The 19767-nt window shown below is 49.8% G+C and overlaps 1 pseudogene; it reads left to right on the top strand.

Moving 5' to 3' along the window:
• Positions 1-11652: 11652 nt before the first annotated feature.
• LOC136548381 (uncharacterized) lies at positions 11653-18280 on the top strand (annotated as a pseudogene).
• Positions 18281-19767: the final 1487 nt, after the last annotated feature.

Below are 19767 nucleotides of genomic sequence, written 5' to 3'. Positions count from 1 at the left end.
GGCGGTGAACTTGTAACAAGTGAACAAGCTCTTAAATTTCATTATGACCAAATAGATTTTTAGCCCTTCTCCCCTTTTTGTATAAAAAGTTTAATGCATTTTGACCCTTTCCATTCATTAAGGTTGTAAAGCTTGGGGTGTGGGTGAACAAACTCTGATCATGCTGGTGAGCAAAAACACCATTGCCACTGGGGCATAGGTTTCTTGCAGTCCGACCAGTTTTACTCAGCGTTTGTTTCTGCAACCCTTGCTTCTGGGTCTTAACGTGAGAAAGGATCGAGCATAGAGAATGTCCACCGGATAGATATGCTCATATCAGCCCTCGAGTGAGGCCCGACCCCCTACCGTTGCTGGGGTCGGGTGTCACTAAAGATCGAGGAGTTGGTAGCGAAACTGATAAGAGAAAGTGTGTGTATATTAAGGGTAAAAATGATGTAGTTGTTCGATGTTCTAGACATTGACGAAGACTTCACCGTCGATGGTCTTGAGCTTGTAGGTGCCTGGTCAGAGCACCTCCATGACAACGTACGGTCCCTCCCACAATGGACAGAGCTTATGGTAGTTCTTGTCGCTCTAGATAAGGCAGAGCACTAGGTACCCGACGTTAAATGCCTGACCCCACACTCGATGGCTATGGTACCGACATAACGCTTGCTGGTACTTGGCATAGCAGAGGAGGGCAACGTTGCTTGCTTCATCTAGCTGGTCCATGGCATCTTTGAGGGACGCCTTGGCTCCCTATTCATCATACGCCCTGACACTCGGTGCTCCATAATTGAGGTCAGCCGAGAGGATAGCCTCGGAACCATAGACCATGAATAATGGTGTGCAGCCGGTGGCTAGGCTCAGGATCATCCTAAGGTCTAGAGCACCACAGGAAGCTCCACGACCCATTGTCCACCAAACTTGTTCAAACAGTGGAAGATTCTAGGCTTGAGGCCTTGTAGGACCATGCCATTTATGTGCTCGACCTGCCCATTCATGCGGGGGTGCACCACGGTGGCCCAATCAACGTGGATGTGGTATTCATCATAGAATTGGAGGAACTTCTTTTTGGTGAACTATGTGCCGTTGTCCATGATGATGGAGTTTGGGACCCCAAAATGATGGATGATATCGAGGAAGAATAGCATGGCTTGCTTGGACTTGACCGCAGAGATTGGTCAAGCCTCTATCCACTTTGTAAACTTGTCTATGGTGACAAGCAAGTGCATATAGCCCCCGGGCGCCCTCTTGAGAGGTCTGACCAGATCGAGCCCCTAGACCATGAATGGCCACATGATGGGGATTGTTGGAGTGCTTAGGCCAGTAGGTGGGTCTGCCGAGCGTAGTATTAACACCCTTCGTAGGTGCGCATGATATGTTCAGCATCGGCTACCACGGTCGGCTAGTAGAAGCCTTGCTAGAACATGTTTCCGACTAGGGTTCTAGGCATGGCATGGTGACCATAGACCCCACTGTGGAGTCGCTCAGCAACCACTTCCCTTATTCGATGGGGATGCAGCGCTATAGGATCCTAGTGTGGCTTCGCCTGTAGAGCTCACCCTTAATAAGGACAAAGGACTTGGCATGACGCGCAAGCTGCTGAGCCTCTATTTTGTCCATTGGCACCACCTTATGGAGGAAGTAGTTGAGGTAAGGCGTGCTCTAGTCAGCCAGAGTATTAGGCTCTATACTAGATCTTTGTCAAGCTCCATGACTTTGGGGTTGGATGGAGCCGACAGCTAGTTAGCCCCTGAGCCTAGGGTAGGTGGCCCATCACTAGCTTGTTCTGGCTCTTCGTAGTGGACCGAAGGCTTGTACTGATCGCTGGTCAAGACGCTCATTAGCACCGGCTCTCGGTCGGACACTGTTTTCGCCAGTGCGTCAGCCACCTTGTTGAGACACCTCAAGATGTGATTGAGCTCAAGACCATCAAACTTGTCCTCCAGCTGGCGGACCTCTTGGCAATATGCAACCATCTTAGCGTTGTGGCAACTTGATTCCTTCATGACTTGGTCGATGACCAGCTATGAGTCACCTTGAACATTAAGCCATCAGATACCCAGCTCGATGGTGATGCATAGGCCATTGTTGAGTGCCTTGTACTTGGCCACATTGTTAGAGGAGGGGAAATGGATGCAAACCATGTACCTCATGCGTACCTCGAGGGGCAAAACGAAGACCAGCCCTGCGCTAGTGCCTTTCTTCATTAGCGATCCATTGAAGTACATCATCTAGTACTCTTGGTCGACGGCTGTCGGTGGCATTTGCACCTCGGTCCACTCTACAATGAAATCTGCCAGCACTTGGGATTTGATGGCCATCCAAGGGGCATATGAAATGCCTTGACCCATCAGCTTGAGTGCCCACTTCGTGATTCTTCCTATGGCATCCTAGGTTTGCACGACCTCACCGAGAGGGAAGGACATCACGACTGTCACTAGATGTGACTCAAAGTAGTGACATAACTTTCTCTTGGTGATGAGGACAGCGTACATGGCTTTTTTTGGATTTGGGGTTAGCGAGTCTTAGAATTCAATAAGACCATGCTAATAAAGTACACAAGACGCTGCACTTTGAGGGTGTGTCCCTCTTCCTCTTGCTCCACCACCAGGGTAGCGCTCACCACCTGCATGGTGGCCATAATGTAGAGAAGAAGTGGTTCCCCGTCAGTTGGAGGGACCAGGATCAGGGCCTTCGTCAGAAGCTGCTTGATCGTGTCAAGTGCCTCCTAGGCCTCATTCATCCATTCAAAATGGTCGGCCTTCTTCAAGATAAAGCGGCTGAGCATGGCGAGGCACCCTATAACTCATTGTACCCCCTTTATGTTCTGAATTGGGCCCATCCTCATGATGGCTGAGATCTTCTCTAGGTCGGCTTCGATGCCATGCTCGGAGATGATAAAACCCAGCAGCATAACCCTTGGGACCCCAAAAATACACTTCTTGGGGTTGAGCTTAAAGTTGTTTGCTCGGAGTTTTGTGAAGGTTTGCTCTAGGTCGGTTATGACCTGGTCAGCCCGTTTGGACTTGACCATGATATCATCCATGTAGGCCTCAACGGTTCGCCTGATGAGGTCCCCGAAACATTTGAGCATACAACATTGGTACATAGCCCCCATGTTTTTTCAAACCGAACGCCATCATGAAGTAGCAAAACAATTCGAATGGGGTGATGAAAGATGTCATGAGCTGGTCAGACTCTTTTGTCGTAGTTTGATGGTACCTGGAGTATGCATCATGGAAGCAAAGGGTTTCGCACCTTGAGGTCAAGTTGACTACTTGGTCTATGCATGGCAAAGGAAATGAATCCTTTGGACACGCTTTGTTGAGACCCATGTAGTCGACACACATTCTCCATTTCCCACTCTTTTTTCATACTAGAATGGGATTGGCTAACCACTCAGGGTGGTATACTTCCTTGATGAACCCGACCACAAAAAGCGATGCTGGCCCTATGCTTTTCCTCGTCAAAGCGATGCAGGTGCTGCTTCACCAGCATGGAGCCTAGCCTGATCTTCAAGGTATGCTCAATGACTTCTCTCAGAATGCCGGGCATGTCTGAGGGTTTCCATGCAAAGATGTCTCTATTGGCACGGAGGAAGTCGACGAGCATGCTTTCCTATTTGGAGGAAGCGTGGTGCCAATGCGCACCACTTTGCCCTTGGAGCCACTAGGGTCTATGAGGACCTCCTTGGTGCCCTCTACAGGCTCAAAAGACCTGGCTGACCATTTGGGGTTGGGTGCTTCTTCGGTGACCTCCTTCCTGATGGTCGCAAGATCCTTGGAGGCGACGATTGTTGTGGCGTGTTTGCAGCACTCGACCTTGCACTTGTAGGCACACTGGAAGAAGGAGTCGATGGTGATGACCCTGCACGGTCCTAGCATCTTTAGCTTCAGATAGGTGTAGTTGGGGATGGCCATGAACTTCACGTAGCATGGATGACCTAGGATGGCATGGTAGGTTCTGTGGAACCCGACCACCTCGAAGGTAAGGGTCTCCATCCTATAATTGGTCGGATCACCAAAGGTGATGGGTAGATCAATCTGCCCAAGTGGCATGACATGCTTTCTAGGCACGATGCCGTGGAAAGGTGCTCTGGTCGGTCGGATGCGTGATCGGTCAATGCCCATGGCATCGAGCGTTTTGGCATACATGATGTTGAGGCAGCTGCCTCCATCCATCAGTACCTTCGTGAGCTGCTTCATGCCAATTATTAGGTCGACCATGAGCAGATATCTCCCTAGATGTGGGACGCTCTTTGGGTGGTCAGTCCAATCAAAGGTTATGGTGAACTCCGACCATCGGAGGAAGATAGGCGCGGCTAGCTCGGCCATATAGACCTCATGGTGCATGAGCTTCTAGCAGCGCTTGGAGTCGTAGGCCATCGACCCTCCGAAGATCATAAGGCAGCCATCTAGTGTTAGAACGCCACTGTCCTTCCCCTCGACATCATCCGTGGATGGCTTGGGGTCCTTCCCATGCTCCCCGATGTTGGAGCCTCTGGATAAGAACTGCTTCATGAGATCACAGTCCTTGTATAGATGCTTGATAGGGAAAGCATGGTTTGGACATGGTCCTCCAAGCAGCTTCTCAAAGTGGTCTAGGGTGCCCTCAGCGGGCTTTCGACCCCCTTGCGGTCGGCGGTGGCCATGAGCGAGCCCTCGTGCCATTGCTTGTTCTTCTTCTTGCTAGGATGGTTGGAGGCGTCTTTGCCGTTGTCCTTGTCCTGCTTTGCCTTGCCCTTGAGGTGGTTGAAGATCGCTCCAACCACCTCCTCGCCAGAGGCATGGGTGGTGGTGATATCGAGGAGATCCTTGGTGGTTTGTAGGCCCTTACATCCCAGCGTGTGAACCAGGGACTCACAGGTGGTCCCAGGTAGGAAGGCTCCTATGACGTCGCCGTCGGCGACGTTAGGCAGCTCGTTGCACCGCCGAGAGAAGTGCTAGATGTACCCTCAAAGAGTTTCCCTGGCCTTCTATCGGTAGTTTTTGAGATTCCATGGGTTCCCAGGACGCGCATACATGCCCTAGAAGTTTCCCACAAAGATCTCTTTTAGGTCCGCCCAACTTTGGATTCTATTGGGCGGAAGGTGTTCCAACCACGTTCGCGCCAAATTGGCCAGGAACAATGGAAGGTTGTGGATAACGAAATCGTCATTATTCGCTTCACTAGCTTAGCAAGCAAGCCAATAATCCTCAAGCCATAGTCTAGGGTTTGTTTCCCCAGAGTATTTTAGGATGTTGGTCGGCAGTTGGTACCGCGTGGAAAGGAGGCGTTGAGGATGTGTCGGCCAAAGGTCTAAGGTCCTGGCAAGTCGAGGCTCAGGCTTTGGTCCTTTCTACTATCACAGCATCCGCCATGACAAGGGTGGTAGCCATGGCTGGCCCCTTCCCTCGTGTCACTGTGGGCACGCCTGTGGGCATCGAGGGTGTCGCACGCATCACGGTTGTGGCCGAGACGCTCATGCACCAAGACCATGGTGCGCAACTTGCTACCTCGCTGCACCTAGTGGACTGACACGTCCATGTTGGGTCACTCTAAGGGTGCACGCTGGCTGGCATCGAGCTCACATCGTTAGGACAGCGAGCGATCAGCCTGTTGCGCCACGCACGCTCGAGTAGCGTGCGAATCTCGTGATGGGCCCAACGATCCTCGGGCGTCGTAGGCCCTAGGAGCCCCCGGAGCAAGGCCACCATAGCAGTGATGTTCTAGCTCGCCTGGGTAAAGTATGGGAGGGCTTCATCATCCTCGATGATCCTCCATTTCATGCTATGGGCCACGACGCACGCACGCCCGTCGTCTCCGTGGCGCTCGATCTCTTGCTTGAGCTCCACATGTTCCTTCTTGAGCTAGAGTCATGCTTCCTAGAGCTCTTGGTGTTGGGCCTTTAGCTGCTCCACCCGCAGGCGAGATGGGGCACCTGCATCCCTCTTAACCTCATCGTTGAGGTCATTCATTGGGGTAGCCTCTCCCTCATGGATGCCTTCGATGTGTCCCTCAGGGGTACCTACCATGAAACATTCACGAGAAGGGTGATGCTCCCCCCGCTAGAGTCAAAGTCAGAGGGTGACCCTGATTCTCCCGCTAGAAGGTTGTGGAAAGATTCCACAATATATTCGGTCATCCCCATGAACTCATTGTTTGCGGGGGATGAAGGCATGCGTTGCACCACACGGTGGCCAACGGTCTCTGCGGTGTTGCGGAGACCAGATGGGAGCACTGTCGGGGCGCTCCGGATGAGTTATTCTAGGGAGAGTGGCTCTCCTTCAGCAAGTTACATCATGACATTGCCGAATGAGAAGGTAAGGTGGCACAAGTCCTCTCGGGACGATCGGGGTCCCAGGAAGGCACTGAGCTAGTGCTCTAGCCTCCCAAAATCAAAGCCGAGGAGCTGGTAGCTCCCGTGGGTGCAGGCCTCCGGTGCGTGCAGTTGTAGCTCCTCAAGCACCTCGGCGATCGCGTCGAGGCCAGTGAAGTGGAGAGGTTGGACGGCGGTGGGAGCCTGCACCAACCCTCCCTCTATCATGACGATGACGTCTAGGTTCCCAAAGCGCATGTGCACGCCCAGGACCTAGCTAACACCTTGAATTGCCATCTGAGGCCTGGTGTGGATGTCGAGACGCACAAAAGGCCCCTACCTGGCGTGCCAACTATCGATGTTTCAAGTTACCACCGATGAGTAAATTTGTATTATTATGCGTCTGGCTTGGATGGTGTGCTTAGACGACACGAGGTTTATACTAGTTCGGGCATAAAGTCCCTATGTCTAGTTCATCGCTGCTGCTCATGTTACTAGCATCGAAAGTTTGTAGTAGGGGTTACAAACGGGCGAGAGAGAAAGGATCCCAAGTCTCTGGTGAAAGGAGTAAGTGGGTGCTAAGAGCTCGATCGCTGCTCAGCTATGCATTCGTGTCATGCTCTTGTGCGGATCTGTATCGGATCTTGATGGGTCGATTGGTCCAAGGCCCTTCATGGGGTGCCCTGCTTTCCCTTTTATAGGCCAAGGGAAAGAATAGGTTACAATGGAGGAAAAGAGAAGAACCAGAGAGGGAGAAGAAGGCCTTCAGGATTGCTGAGTCCTTCTTCTCCTTCATGTGGGTCCCACCAACCCTATAGATGTCAACAGGGATGGCTCCATGTCACGGTCCTATCTGTCATTGGTGCCATGTGCTGGCGTCATCCGCCAGTCATGGCGCTCCACTCTGTTCTGGTGGACGTCGTGGTGAACTGACGCGTCTGTCAATGTTCGTACAAGGGTTAGGCAGAACAACATCAGTACGCCCAATGCTATTCTTGATGTGAATCCTCAGGTATGGCCCATTGTGACCATATGTTACATCGGGGCATGCCAGTCTCTTCCCTAGTTTCAGAGTTTTGACCTAGGCCCATATGCTTGGACCTAGAGTGGTTGGTGACTGTATGGGTCCTCGTCGGGCGAGACAGAGCCCACACCCAAGGGGCTGGCAAGGCGGAGCTCGTGGTCTTGGGGTCGGGCAAGGCGGAGAACACGGACTCAGGGTCGGGCGAGGCGGAGCCGTGGCCTCGGGGTCAGGCGAGGCGGAGCTCGCCCCCGGAGGTTGGGCAAGGTGGAGATCGTGGCCTTGGGGTCGGATGAGGCGGAGCCTGCACCCGGAGGTCGGGCGAGGCAAAGATCGTGGCCTCAGGGTCGGTCGAGGCAGAGCCCGCCCCCGGAGGTCGGGCGAGGCGGAGCCCACCCCCGGAGGTCGGGCGAGGTGGAGCCCATGCTCCTAGGGGTCGGGCAGAGCTGTCGGCGTGCTCTTGACTACTCGGTTGAATCAATGTTGATGACCATTAGCTCCTCCTCTTTGGGTACCCTAGTATTGGTCCCCGACAAGCACTGCCTTCCATGGTTCCACCCACAGATGGATGGCCAATCTGAGGCGGTCAACTAGACTATCGCCTAGTACCTACGCTGCATCACTGGTGACTATTCGCGTGCGTGGCTAGAGTGGCTACCGTGGGCTGAGTGTTGCTACAACACATCATTCCACTCGACGCTGTGCATGACTCCATTTGAGGTGGTCTATGGCCGCCCTCCGTTGGCTCTGCTCCCATATGAACCGTCTTCGGCACGCACGGACACGGTGGACGCCCTGCTGCGCAACCGCGACACCTTCCTTGCCGACATCCGTGACTGACTATTGCAAGCTCAAGCCTATGCCAAGCACCACTATGATGCTCATCACCGACCGCTGGAGTTCGCAGTCGGCGTGTAGGTGTGGCTACGCATGCTGCATCGTCCGACACAGTCCTTAGTACCGTGCAAGCGCGACAAGTTGAGCCTGCATTATGCTGGACCGTTCCAAGTGTTGGAACGCGTGGGTGATGTCGCCTATCATCTTCAACTACCAGAGGGAGCCCACATCCACGATGTCTTCCACATCAGCATCCTCAAGCCCTTCTGCGGGACTCCACCGACGCTGCCCCCACTTCAGCATGGCTGTCTTCTCCAAGCTCCAGAACAAGCCCTGCGCGCTCAGCTATGCCTAGGTACTTGGCATGTACTCGTTCAGTGGGCAGGTCTCCCTGAAGCCAAAGCCACTTGGGAGTCGGTCGACTCCCTTCGCGCTGCTCATCCAGAGTTCTAGCTCATGGACGAGCTATTTCTCAATGGGGGGGAGAGATGTTATGGTCGGAGAGGTATACCACGGGAAGAAGCACACCCATGGCTAGGAACCGTGCATGCCAGCGCCATGCGCGATCAGCCCAGCAGTGCACTGTCACCACTGGCCAACACCATGTGTGGTCAGCTGTGACCAAGCCTGCGGCCACCAGGGATCTCCAGGATTAGTTCCTTTCTAAATTTAGTATGCATGAGCTTTGGACTTGTAAGCGTTAGTTCATCCTTTGGCTATTTGTACTGAATGATCGATGAATAAGAAATCAGCCAGAGATTGAGTTATTTCTCTCGCTCCTTGGCTCCCTAGTGCTCTCACTGCTCACTGTCTCCGACGCCGGCCAACAGGACGGCGTCCCAGCCTCGCCGCCGCCGGGACTGCGCAATCCTAGCAGCTCCAACACCATGTCCGTGCAAGAATCAACAATCAATACATGAAAACTCTTTTTTTGCAACCATGGATGTTGAGATTGGCTCTGAGATAATTGAAAGGCTTAATTCTGAATTTAAACAACTTTCCAGAAAATTATCTCTTTCATGTTATAGATACGTGCATACTTGATTTAGGCAATATGTTCCAAAATTGCAGAAAAAATGACCTTGACCATCACTTTGAACCTATCAAAGCACCAATGTCACCTCAGTCGTATACATTTATCACAATTCTTGTCATGTGTCTTATCTGCATATGCTTTCACAGGCATCAATTTCAGATCTCTTATCTGCATATGCATTTAAAAAGATTCAGTGTTTAAAGAAAATACAAAACAATAGAATCAAAAGAGCACCAATTTGTAAAGTAACACCTAAATTACCTCCAGCACCAAAGAGCCAACTCTGATTCATCTAAAACATCAGAGTCCAGGGAAGGTTTCTCATATATCATCCTCTGCCCAACAAGCAGCACAGAACTATGGACTGAAGCCTCACAGATGTCTAGCAGAGTTTTGTGCAGAGGTACGGCAGAATATTGGTATGGCCTTCAATCGTGCCACATGAATCAAAAGTATGGCATGTATTGCAGTAAGAAGTTTTGTGATCAATTAAAAATACAAGTAGCAGCTCACAGCACTGAAGGAGTCATAGTTCAAAAATCCATAATGAAACAAATGAAAGGGGAAATAAGCAAACCAACCAATACAGCAACTAATCCATGGGTGCAGGACACCAGGTCCTTGAACAATTATAGTACAAGATTAATTACTCATGAAGAAAACGTTTAGAGCATTTTCAAAGCTGCCACTCTAATTCGGACCCAAATGAAAGGAAACAGTGAAATTCATATCAATTTCACAAAAAATTCAACGAGAAATTAAAACTTGTACCATACATTACCTTGAGGTCATTTCAGTCCATAGATGGTGGGCATCATCCCTGTCAACCTTTATGCCATACTTCACAAATACAATCTGAGTATGAAGTTCACAAGCCCTGAATCCCTTATACCCTTCGCAACAGAACATGACAAACAGGTGAGCAAGCAAAAGAGGCAAGCGTGAAACACACACACACACACCAGATCGGACGTCCCTGCCCTGGCATCCTTCGGTATTCCATCTCTCTGTGAAGGGGATCAGGGAGGACATCATGGAAGAGAAATCAGGTTTCACGAGGTGCTGACCTTACCAGTCGAGGTATCGAGGTAGATCGAGATCGCTGGAGCGCAGAGGAGGTGCATCGAGGCCGGACAGTGGAGGCATCGTCATCGTCATCTACAATGGGATCGTCACCTGGTGTGCCACAACTATGTATGGAGGAATAGATCATTTAATTTATTTTTTGAAATATCCCTGAAGGTATAAATTGGATAGCTGCCCAGTTTACGTGCTCCTAACCCTGAAGGTATAAATTGGAACATGTCAAATTGATATTCTCGATTAACTATTATATTATTGTTCACATCATAAAAAAGTGGTCATTAGCCTTCACAATTTGTGTGACAAGTAAGCAACTTCCAGCTTAGTGTCCTAACCCTCAGTAAAAAATAAGTTCGGTGACTTACTGCCAAGAAGAAAGTTCTAATGAGCAACTTACCGTGGGCTTGAATTTCTAACAGTATTTTAATAATCCCAACAAAACTCAAGCGCCTGTGATTGTGCATGCAGACATACTGTGCATGATTGTTATGATCGGGCTGCAGTAAGCCAGGCGCAAGCCCATTACCAGCTAAAGCAGCCCGTTAGCATATTTAGTTTTATTTCCTAATTCTATTCATAGAAGTATAAATACTTGTAATCAGGCACAATTGGATTTTAAGCAAGAGTATTAATCTTACTCGGCTTCCTTAGGGAGCCGGGAATTGCCCTAGCCGCCGCCGTCTCTTCCTTGTGCAAGAAACCACGGCGCCTCGCCGCCGATCATCCATCTTCAAGCCTCGTCCCGCGATCACCCATACGTACAACCTGCGATCCATCAGAGGGAGAGCACCGGTCGGTATCAACCTGGTATCAGCCATGTCGATCCCCCTGCCCTCCAGCACCGTGCCACCGTTGGCCGCACCCGCACCGCCAGCTTCGTCCACCACTGCGCCACCACCTGCGTCCTCCTCCACGTCGGTGATGGTGCCGACACAGTCGCTGCCGATGGGCGCGCTGGCTGCCCCACAGGTCATCTTCACGCCCGAGCAAACGACAGCGGCCAACGTCGATCTCAGCCATGGCATGGCGGAGATGTGGCTGACGATACAGTCCATCCTCCAGTACCTCCATCCGCCAATGCCGACCCAATCAGCACCACTCCAGCCGTTCCTGCCGTCTTCCCAGCAGATGCTGCCAATCTTGTACCCCGATGGGATGCCCGCCGATGCCAGCCCATCGTCTTCCTCCTCTACGCCGCTGCCGTCGACGAACGTTCCGATCCACATGATCCGATTTCTGCCATCGCCCTCCCCGATTCCGGCATGGGCACTGGGGCAACCCAGACCCGTTTATACCACGGCCCCGTCCTGGCCGCACGTCCCCGTGACGGCCTCCACTGGTGACGTACTGGACCATGGGGGCCCCGTGGCGTTGGGTACCCTCTACGGCGGGATGGATGGCACCCTCTTCCACGGCAGCAGCGTCCCGAGCTCCAACGACAGGGCCTTCGAATGTGGCGCTCCGGTGGGCGCGCAGGGCAACATGCCCCCAAAATTTCACAAGCTTGAGTTCACATCTTATGATGGCTCCGTGGATCCGTTGAACTGGCTCACGCATTGTGAGCAATTCTTTCGGGGCCAACTCACGCCGGCATCGCAACGCACATGGATGGCATCCTACCACCTCACTGGCGCGGCCCAGACGTGGTATTACACCCTCGAGCAGGACGAGGGCATGCCTCCATGGGACCGTTTCAAGGACTTGTGTTGCCAACATTTCGGGCCTCCTATCCGTGGTACCCGACTGGTGGAACTAGGATGGCTGCCGTTTCACTCTACGGTGGAGGAGTTCGCGGGTCGCTTCTAGGTGATCCTGGCACATGCTCGGGACATCTCTACACGCTAGAAGGCCGAGCTGTTCGTGGGTGGCCTTCCGGACCACATTCACGTCGATGTGGAGATGTGAGATCCCAGCGACCTCCAGACGGCCATGTACTTGGCTCGTGCTTTTGAATGTCACGCCGAGGCCAAGGCGGTGCCTGCGCAGCGTGGCGCCCGTCCTCCTCAGTGACCAGCCCTTCCAGCACAGGCTCCTGGGGGTACTACTCTAGCGGCCGCGCCCACCCTTCCAGCACCGGCCTTTGCAGGTTTAGGTGCAGCGACGACTGCTCGACCGTTCAGACGTTTATCGTCTGCCGAGATGCTCGAACGACGTCGCTAAGGCTTGTGCTATAACTACGATGAGCAGTATGTACATGGACACATGTGCCCCCGCTTGTTCTACCTAGAGTCTGCAGACTACATCAATGACAAGGGGCTCACCACAGTGGAAGCTAACGCGGCTGCACAGCCTGAGGAGCTGATCCCTCCGGGAGGGGGGGGCACTGTTAATGCTCTTGTTGTGTCAGTGTATGCTCTTGCAGGGATCCAAACCTACCACACCTTGTTGCTGCCAATTGTGATCAACGGGGAACGCCTCCTCGCCCTGCTGGACACGGGGTCCTCCCACACCTTCCTCCAGGGAACCGTCATGCGTCGCCTGGGGCTTGTTCCGCGGGGGGCGCCCACCTTTCTGTCACCGTCACCAACGGCGAGCACGTGCCGTGTGAGGGGATCACCCATGATGTCCCTATCACCATCGGCGGTGAGTCCTTCCCCGTCACCTACGTCGGCTATGACAGAACCACCCAATTTATACAAGATCAAGTACGGCTATCCCCGCTAACACGTTGACACGCGCATACTTTCACTTATACAAACCCGGTAGTCCACCGAGTGTCCCAAAAGACCTCGGTAAATCAACATCACAACCAAGATCGCATGATTAAGCAAATACACATCACATACGCAGGTTTGCAGCGGAAAATAATATTACAAATGGATTCACAAATAATAGTACAAGTTTGGGTTTCAAAACCGATTAGTGAAAACAACATAGCTTTCAAAAGATTACATTAATATATGTTCCAAATACATTGCTAGCATAAGTGACATCATCCAACAAAAGCATATAGATGAGAAGTAACTATAGAATCACCGAGCCCATCGGTGGTTAGCCACCATCTTCAACAGGCCGAGAACTTCACCTGCAACATGGTGGGATAAATCCTGAGTACTCAAATGTACTCAGCCAGACTTACCCGTTGGAAACCAAAACAAATGACACCAAGGATCATGCATAGCTTAATTTAGTGGATCTAGTTGGACAACCTTTTTGCATAAAAGCTTGAGTAACCATTAGCATTATTCACCTGTACTAGCAGTGCTTTTAGCCATTACCTACCATCTATATTAGCACATGTACTAATCAATCACTTGATTAAGTTGCAAACAATAATAACCATATCAGGTATTTCATGGCTCATTGTCATTATCATCATCATCATCATCATTTAACCATATCTTTAAATTTAGTGAATCTACATTGCTGCTGCTTAGTCAAGTTCTCACTATCCGGGAGAGACAGCGATTCAAATTGATTCCTATCCAGCTGGAGGGGTATTCCTAACACAAACCTCGCTTCCCCCGTCAGGGTCACGAACAAGTCACCGTTGGTACAATTCAGAAGTCGCGAGTCCGAACAGTGCCGCAAAATCAGAGAACCACTCTGCCATGAGTGCTCGGTGACTTAACCCACCCTTGGGCTTACGCCAATGGCTCCCTACACATCCTTACTTCCATCCAGATTGCAGACCCCTGCTCGCGTCCCCGGCCTGAATCGAGCTACTAGGCTTCGCGGTCGGAATGACTTATCTGGCCAGCTAAGTGTTAGGCTACGTTCAACATGACATGAGGACGTATAGCGTATCGGTCCTTAAACGACACAGACGGGGATAGATTCACACCCAAGACCTCCATGCCTTGTTGTTGTACTACCATCATCCCGTCCGGTCTCCTTTCATTATTAACACATGGTTCTTTTTCATGATAGCAAATATAGCCAACCGTGACCAGAGCTCATTCTACATCTCGTAGGTGACAAGAAATCACCCAACTTCTACCGGTATATGCATAGCTAAGCATCATTCGATCCTACACTTAATTAGGATTCACATGATTTTATCTGGACAAGGTAAGGATATAATGCAACAATTGGTTCCAACCAATTCCTATACTTAATGCATCATCAACAATAAAAGATACTCAAGATATTTGTAAAAACATGGGAGACTTAGAATGCTCCGGGGCTTGCCTAGGATCCCACACTGAGTCAGTGTTAGTTAGACGACACTCGCTAAGTGAGCATCTCCCGTCCTAGCACTTGTCCAGTCCTTCCACCTTTGGGATAGGTCCACCATACACCGTCTTTGGGTTCGGCTCCCACATCATGTCCTTCACGTGGTTCATCTAGCGCACCTAGATGAGATGCAAGATGCAAGTGCATGAATATGAAGAATGGTAATACAAGAGGCATCACATAAGCATTCAAGACAAACACAAGATTATGCAAGACATAGACACCAATAGCTATTTAACTAACATCACACAACTAACTATAGAGAGCAAGCACATCAAGCATGACACAGGTTTTACAAGGTCACAATTATCATAACTTGACCATCAACAAGGGCATACGCCACACTTAGCAACACATGAAGTAAACAACCACAACTAGCATATGTCTATTTCTGGACTGGAAACAACAGCTTCATGTTTGGATCATAACTAGAGTTATACAAATCCAATAGCCATGCAACAAGACATTCTAGAAAGCTTATGACATTTTCTACAATTCATCTTAGCATGATTCTCCAGCTAACTAAGTCAAATATACCCATTTACAGACACTGGTCCACAATTGACAGAGAGCAGTCATTTCTGAAACCCAACTTTAAACAGGCATAACTCACAACCCATAAGACCAAATACCACAAAATTTTAACAGAACCTAGATACATGAATTATCTACAACTTTGTTATTATCACCAAAAGCTCATTCAAATCCTAACTAGATCAAACACTAGCATCTTTCAGATCTGCTCAGAATACAATTAAAACCTGACAGAAGACTTAAAAGTCATGTAACTCCTACACTATCAGGCCTATGGCCTTACAATTTGAACACAAGCAAGACCATGGAATTTACTACAACTTTTGTATTCACTACAACCATAGCAAACATCATTTACACCACGAAAATAATTGCACAATCAAAACTACAAATGCAATCCAACAGCAGTGGTACAGAAAAGTGATAGGAACTTCAGAGAAGCATAACTGGAGTTCTAGACCTCCAACAAACATGAACCATAATTTTTTGAAAAGCTTAGGAAGTTACCTACAACTTTATTATTCTCATATTAAGATGATTCTACAGTTAGAAGGGTCAATTAATCCAATAATTGCATCTCTGTCTAAAACATAGATAGAAACTGACATGCCACTTTAAACAGCTATAAATGGAGTTATATATGTCCAATAAATGTGGTTCTATACTTTTTAGAAAGCTTATCAAATTCTAAACAACTTTGTTGTAAACAACTCAACCTAATTCTACTACTAAGAAGGCCCCACAGTAAGAACAAGGAAACCCTCTCTAGGTTTGGGCAGAAACAGCCACAGAGATTTAAGCAAGTATAACTCAAGATCTACTTAACCAAAAATCATGATATTTATCTTTTTGAAAATCTTAATAAAATTACTACAACTCATGTATTATCATAAAGTCATGATTCACAACTTAACTGGGCCAATTAATTCAAACATGCAGACTTATTCAGGATAGGAGCAAAGCAACACAGGGAATTTGTTATTTTTATAACTCTTAAACCATCAAGCCTAAACTCCTGAAATTTTTACCAGACATCAAACATCACCAGAGTAACACTCCATAAAAAGTTCACATTTATTTGAGCAACACAACTTCAGTTATGAAAAAGACAAGACATAACTAGTATTAAGAACCTAACTGCATAGATCTATTTTTAGAGCAAAATATTTAAACTAAAACATGTAATATTATAGAGCTACTGCATAGACAATTTCACAAAGATTCCAAAAAGTTCTCAATTACTATTTTACGATTTTTCTACAAATTACTACGAATTTTCAAAGTGGAGCATTCAAATCTGTAAAAACCAGAGAAAAGGAATTGAAATCTTGCATTGGAGTCCCTACGGAAAATATAAATCAAACGTCAGCGAAGAGGTCCTCCTGAGCACTATTCACATGTGTCACAACTTCACAGAAAGAACCTTCCCTTTTCTTGAATTCGAGCATGAAGTCCCTGGTGTTCTCTTCTTCACAGACTGAAGCAGGTCACAGCTTGGACCGGCCGGGCTCGGCCGAGAGAGCCGGCAGCGGCGGGGAGGGCTCGGTAGGGCGTAGCCGCGGCCACGCCTGGCCAACGGCACGGCCCGCTGCAGCCCGTGGCCCTCCTAGCCATGTGTGCGGGTGGCAATGAGAGCTGATCGGCGGCTTGGAGAGAGTAGGAGAGGGAATGGGAAGGGAGATGAAGAGAGTGAATGGAGAGAGCAGGGCGAGTGCTCGGTATACATGCACAAGGGGGCGACGTGGCAAGCGAGCGCAACTCAGAGGAGCCACGCGGCCTGCGGTGCCCAAAGTCAGTCGGCCACGTGCTGTTCCAAACTGAATGAGTGGATCAAATACCACCTCAAACATAAGCCTGATGTTCAGACCTCCATATCTCCTAAATCACTTAGTTTTGGCACAATCCGTAGTAATCAAAATTGTAGAGCTACGCAACATCTACAACTTTGTTTAAAGTGTCAAAGTCTGATTCAGCCTGGTTGGAGAGATACACGACTATGAAGCGGGGTACACGAAAACTGAAAACTCCATTTTAGTCATCCAGACTTAGCCGATTTTTGAACCCTGAAAATAGCACTGGATTTGATATTGTGAGCGGCATTTGACTAAGCTAGGCACTAATTTAGCTCTTGAGCATTAAACAATGTTTGTTCTACTCCACTCAAACTTCAACTTTTGTTTAGGTTCCACTGCCATGCAAACACTCTAAGCCACAATTCAAACCAAGTCAAAGTAGCATCGCGGTAAAGCTTAAATATGAGTTTTAGACCGATTGATGCATTTTCTTGACATTTGCCCAACATGAACCTTTCATGACTTTTGTTGTATAGTTCAATTAGAGTAAATTGGGTAAGGTTGCAAGGTTTGGTTGATGACCTATATTTCCATTCACTTAATATTGCAATTCAAGCACTTAGTAAAGCCATTCCAATAAGGATATAACTTATCATTTCATGTGACTTTTTGATTCCAAACTTCATGAAACTTTTCCAGTGATCCATATAGATGGGTATTGATGTGAGACACATGAAGATATTCCAATAACACTAGCCAAGCATATATCTTTAAAAGGGCCTATATGTAAAGCAAGGGTGCAATATCTGAGTTTAGGTTGGGGCTCATTTCCATAGGTTTGACCATGACATCTCCATCACCACTGAACATGTCATGGTTGAGCTCAAACCCATTGCTTAACTGGTGACAAACACTTGAGGTGTTACATCGGCCTCACGCTTGGCTGTTTCGACTTGATCCTCGGCGTTGATTTCCTCGGGACGTTGGGCCCCCTGCTCTGGGACTTCGAGGGACTGACGATCGCCTTTCAGAAGGACAGCCACCACATGATGTGGCAATGCATGGGTCCACCCGATGCTCTGACGACGCACCAGCCCCTGGCCGCGGTCATGGCTGACCCGTAGCACCCGCTGCTGGAACAGCTACTACTACAGCATGGGGCCATCTTTGACGAACCTCATGGCCTCCCTCCAGCATGGCCCTACGACCACCGCATCCACCTCCTACCTGGGACCACGCTAGTGGCGGTGCGCCCTTACAGGTACCCACAGCTGTAGAAGGATGAGTTGGAGCGACAGTGTGCCGCCATGTTGGGGTAGGGCAACATCCGCCCAAGTACATCCCCGTTCTCCATGCCGGTGCTGCTTGTCAAGAAGGCAGATGGATCATGGCATTTCTGCATCGACTATCACGCGCTCAATGACAAAACATCCAAGGATAAATTTCCAATTCTGGTGGTTGATGAACTCCTCGACGAGCTTCACGGGGTGTGCTACTTCACCAAGCTCGACCTCTGATCGGGCTACCACCAGGTGCGCATGCACCCAGAGGACGTCGAGAAGACCGCTTTCCGCACCCACCACAGCCACTTTGAGTTCCTAGTGATGCCGTTTGGGCTGTCCAATGCCCCAGCTAACTTCTAGGCGCTGATGAACGACGTCCTCCGGCCCTTTCTCCACAGGTTCGTGCTGGTTTTCTTCGATGACATTCTCATCTACAGCACGTCATGGTCCGAGCATCTCCAGCATGTGGGCCTGGTCTTCACCGCCTTGCGAGCTCACGGACTCTACCTAAAGAGGTCGAAGTGCTCCTTTGGGTCCCTCTCTGTTGCCCATCTCGGCCACATCATCTCCGCTGATGGCGTCGCTATGGACAGCGACAAGGTGGCTGCGGTCGCCTCTTGGCCGACGCCTCGCTCCCCACAGGGTGTGCGTGGTTTCCTTGGGCTCGCCGGCTACTACAGGAAGTTCATCCATGATTTTAGCTCCATCGCGGCACCACTCACGCGTCTCGTGCGCAAGGAGGCGTTCGTCTGGATAGCGGAGGCTGCTGAGGCCTTTGCCGTACTCAAGCAGGCTCTCTCATCAGCCCCGGTTTTGCAGATGCCGGATTTCGAGCGCCAGTTCCTGGTCGACTGCGACGCATCGGGCGTTGGCTTTGGCACTATTCTACACCAGGGGGTGGCCCCCCTAGCCTTCTTCAGTAGGCCATTCGCTGCACGCCATGTCAAACTGGCAGCCTATGAGCGCGAGCTAATTGGCTTGGTGCAAGTGGTGCGGCATTGGAGGCCGTACTTGTGGGGGCGTCACTTCCTCGCCCGCACCGATTGATGAGGACATCACTTCTTCAGAGGTACCCACTGATCCTCCAACCATCATGCAAGGTCCAATGACCCGGGCTCGAAAGCGACAACTCAATTTAAAGGTGAGCTCGTTCTTAAGCGATACTTTTCATACTTTTGATAATAGACTACTACCTCATGATGTTATCTTGCTTAGGAACATTGGAGAAGGTCATGAAGGACTTAGAGGACGTGGTGGAGGTGATGATGACAAGCAAGGACGTCCAACACAAGCCAGAGGCCCAGTCCAACAAGAATTCGAGTCTGTCTCGGCCTTCAGGACCAGTCTGCCTTAAACTGGTCACCCAAGACGCATCCGGACTCCATTTTCGATGATCCACATATGGATGGAAAGCTAATTTGATAAGGAAGCCAATCCAAGTGGTTTCACATCAAAAGCTGTTCAGAATCAATGGAAATCGTTGAAACAAGTCAGCATCCAGAATCTACCAGGGTGCTGCGACACCGTCTTTTGGTCCGTTGGACCATGTATCAAGTTTGGGCCCATTAGGGGCGCGTCCAGGGGTCTTGCATGACCCTAGAGCCTTCATAAACAGCCGCCGCCCCTCCATTAGGGTTCGGGTTTTGCTTAGATTATTCTGTCAAGAACAGTTTCACCGTTCATCGGTTTGTGAGAACCCAACTTCGTGAGATAATCTTTCA

Source organism: Miscanthus floridulus, chromosome 4, assembly GCF_019320115.1.
Source record: "Miscanthus floridulus cultivar M001 chromosome 4, ASM1932011v1, whole genome shotgun sequence".
NCBI lineage: Eukaryota > Viridiplantae > Streptophyta > Magnoliopsida > Poales > Poaceae > Miscanthus > Miscanthus floridulus.
Note: the sequence above shows the minus strand (reverse complement) of the source record. Positions and strands in the feature narration are given on the sequence as shown.